A 4,324-nucleotide genomic window follows, 5' to 3' on the forward strand; every position below is an offset into this window, starting at 1 on the left:
TATTTCATTAATTATTTCGAAATTAATAATTTAATTTAAAATTAAATAAATCCTACATCCAACTATCCAGCTAACCTTGTTGCAGGAGTATGTGTTTTAGCTTGTGTGAAAGTTTTCAAAACCTATTATTACTTGATTGCAAATAGCCATGGTTACCTTCTGCCAGATCTATTGATCTGATGGCTCCCTTGGTCAAGATAATAATTTGTAACAGGTATATTTACAATCTTCTTTCATCTGTGTATGACCTAGCAACATGATAGGACCCATCCAAAGTGTGCCTGTGTGAGCCTATGTGTTTAATTTTATTATAGATGCATATAGGTTGTTGTTGGTAAAATAAATTATCATAGTTCTTGATAGAATTTATTTAGGCCCATTTAGTTTTTGGGCCTATTCAATTAATAACAGTTCTTCTTATTAAGGTTAAATTCCTCTCTTTTGGGCCTTGTGTGAGAGTTGGGAGCCATAGAAGTGGGTACGACATACTGAACCCAGCACCCCCTCACATGAACAACCCCAATTGTGAAGGCCCATTTGCCTAATTTGAATAACTGTACTAGGTTAATTAAACTAGTTTAACCTAATAAAATTGATTAGCAACATAATTAATTTCATTTATTTTGAAATTAATTTAAGAAAATTATAGTTTAAAGAATTTTTTATTCTAAGCTAAACTATATGTATTTTCTTGTATTTAATTAAATATAGAATTATAACCATCTAGATTCTTTCTGGAGCTTAATTTAAATTTTTCATTAAATATTCCTATTTAAGTTGATATTTAGTTATCTTCAACTAACCAGCTTAAATCTGAATATCTTTTGGATTTAAAATTTCAAAATTAAGTTGAGGAATTTTAGGCATTGGTTATTAAGATTCTTTAGATATTTTTTAAATTAATATCTTTCCGAATATTAACTTAAACTGGAATATTTTAGATATTTTTTAAGTTAATATCTTTTCAAATATTAACTTAAAATAAAATATTTTCAAATTAAGTGGTTACAATTTAATTTTTGATATTTAATTAAATTTAAATTTGAAAAATATTTAGGTTCTAGATTTTTTCTAATACAACCTAAATTAGATATTTTTTCAAATTTTGTGTAAAAGATACTTAGTCAAATAAGATATTTTCTAGATAGTTATTTCTAGACTACTTATTATTTCTAATATTTAAAAGGAAAATATTATACATTGTGAAATTAATTATTTATATAATTAATTTTGGTACAATTTATTTTAAGTATATTTTTCCTAGTACTAAACTAGAGATTAATAATTAAGCCTTCTATACACTTAATTATTTATTTCTTGAATTTAATTAACTTGAAAATTAAATATCTAAGTTGATTCTCATCATCATACTTAAATATTTCTTTTTCATGACACTTAATTAAATAGAAAATTATTTTTAGTTGAAATTTATTTTTTCAACTAAATTTAAATAATTTTCAAAATATATTTTTTCTTTATTTTATTAATCAAATTTCGAAATTGCACTTCTTAAATGCTGGAATTTCGAATTTTATTTGAAAAATAGATTAAAGTTGTAAATTATTTATTTTAATTTTCGACCAACTTAAATCAATAATTTTTTCATTTAATGATTAATTAAAATAAATTGAAATTAAAGTATATTATTAGAAATTGAATTAATTAGTCAAAGGAAAATCTAGATAGATGATATTTTTGCTTGAAGTATTTTTCTAGTGTATTTAATTAAATAGAAAATTAATATTTAAGTTGATTTTCATCATCATACTTAAATATTTGAAATTTTTCTTATATATTTAATTAAATAGGAAAATTATATTTTTTGTTGTAAATTAATTTTATGAATTAATTTTGGGCCAACATTAAATTAGAATAATTTTTTCAGGATTAATTTTTTATTTTAACATGCATTTTTGAAAATTGTGTCCTAGAATACTTTAATTTTTCGAAATGCAATATATATTTATAGAAAATTAAATTTGAGTTGTAAATTAATTTAAATTAATTTTGTAACAACTTAAATTGAATATTTTTCTAAATATTTATTGGAAATTATTACTAAGATGGAAATAATTCATGTTATTTTCATATCCATCTAAGTAAAATTTATAAATATTAAATTAAAATTTATATTTAGAATTTTTCATTCTAAATTAGAAATTTTAAATAAATATATATTTAAAATAAATAAATTAAATAAAGAGAATCAAAGAAAATACAACTCACTTTAAATAATGAGCTTGATTATTATTAAGATATTCGATCTCCATTGTTGGTCTTACAAAAGTTAAATGTTTTCAATATAACCTCGAGACGCTAGACTTCGTCCCCCTATGGATGGTTATTCGTTGAACGCATTTAACACCGTAAGATTTCATTTGATAAGTGTTTAGTGAGTTTTCGTCTCTATTTAGACTCTCCCCTACGGTGACTACTTAGAGATAAACTCATAAAACATGAAACAATGGTGGAAGCTCACAAAATAAGAATAACCTTGACTCTCGCCTACCGGGACAACGTTGGATTCTTATTTTGATCGAATAAAAGGTTGCTAGAATGGTTTCTATTTTAGATGAGCTGACAACTCTATTCAATAAATGATACTTTGACTCTCGCCTCTTAGGGACCTTTGTATCGGTTTGTTGAAAACCTTGGAAATTATTTAGGATTGTATGTTTTAGTATTTTCACTAGTCATTCCTACTTGCTATATGTTTATAATTTCTGAATTGTGTATGAATTTATATTGAACCATGTTATTTTCTGTTATTAAGTTGTAGTTTAATTTCGAATCTTCATTGTTGGTCTAACATGTTTGTTTTTCTAATGAGATAAATCCCTGATGGATTTTCACCATTAGACATACATAATAGTGTAAGATCTCGAAAGATAAATATTGTATATGCAACATCTAGCTGTTCATCAATTGATGACACCTTAGACTAGTATTTTTACAATATGAAACAAGAAGATTACATAAATAAGATTACTTTGTCTTTCGCTAATCAAAGCATCGTTGGATTCTTATTTATAAACGAAATTATCCTAATTCCTCTTAGCTTATTCATTTCGAATTAGCTCAATAATATATCATTGGATGAATGGTCTATAAATCATTTCATGTCATTATATTTTCTCTTAAGAAATAAAATGACGCATATGATTATAATCCCGAAATTCTATTCCCAATTGATATAAATCCTCAATCTTAGAAATCTCCTACTTGTATGGGCAAATCTGACTTAGAGTATGTATTAGTAGTGCTGGTCCAAGATAGAATTACTCATTATATTTGGTATAAATTTAAGTCTTTGACTTTAATTTTAGATTCCAAATAGAAATTTTCTTATATTTCTAATTCCAGAATACAATACAGTTACACTTTCTCAAGTGTTTAATATCCATCTTCTATTAATGGATTAAAACTGTATGGAATATGAGTTAGGTATTCTGTGACCAGGATCCACTTGCAGTATTCTAAGAACTCTTTGATGTAACTAAACCTATGTCATCAATAGACACTACCACATTTTTTTTAATCTATGGCATTTGTATCTTGTTCATAGTGGATTTGAAAAGATCAATCTCTGCAAAGAGTTAATATGCCTATATCCACTGAAAGTAGTTCATCTCATTCGCAGATGGATGTACATTCAGGGGTGGATATGAGTTTTTCGTTGTATTCTTAAAACGATTACTCTAGATTATACCTTTTAGCAAAGAAATTTGAAATGTTTGAAAAATTTCATTAATTTCTAGCAATGGTTAAAACCATTAAGGTAAGTAGTTAAAGATCTTGCGAACTGATAGGGGTGGAGAAATAGTTAGTAGATATGCAGTTCAAAGATCATTAAATTCATTTTTGAATTATATAAAAACTTACGTCCCCAGAAATTTCGAGTTGCATATTGATGATTAGTTACTAGTCGTTGCCTAAATCCTTCTATGGTAATACAATTTCAGAATGATGTAATGGTTGGGTACTTAATGTAAATCATTACTAGATTCATGGATGACCTAATCAAATTCTTAAGAAAAGCTAGAACTGTTAACCATGGTTTGTTAGCTATTCTAAGAGATTAGGGGTGGATGATCCCATTGTCAATAGATAAGAAAGTCTTTGTTCAAACCAATACTACTTTTCTAAGATAATGACTAAGTCTGAAAAACAAGTAGCAAATAAAGGAGATATTTAATTCTTGATTCCAAAAGTGTTCTATACATCTTTGGCACCATTCCAAATTGCCTTAAACTACTAGTGTTAATTTCCTGATTAACCAAAAGTAGTTGCCAAAGGTATAGAATCCAGTATCCCAAGAGAGTAG

This window comes from Cannabis sativa, chromosome 6, assembly GCF_029168945.1.
Source record: "Cannabis sativa cultivar Pink pepper isolate KNU-18-1 chromosome 6, ASM2916894v1, whole genome shotgun sequence".
In the NCBI taxonomy this organism is placed as follows: Eukaryota; Viridiplantae; Streptophyta; class Magnoliopsida; order Rosales; family Cannabaceae; genus Cannabis; species Cannabis sativa.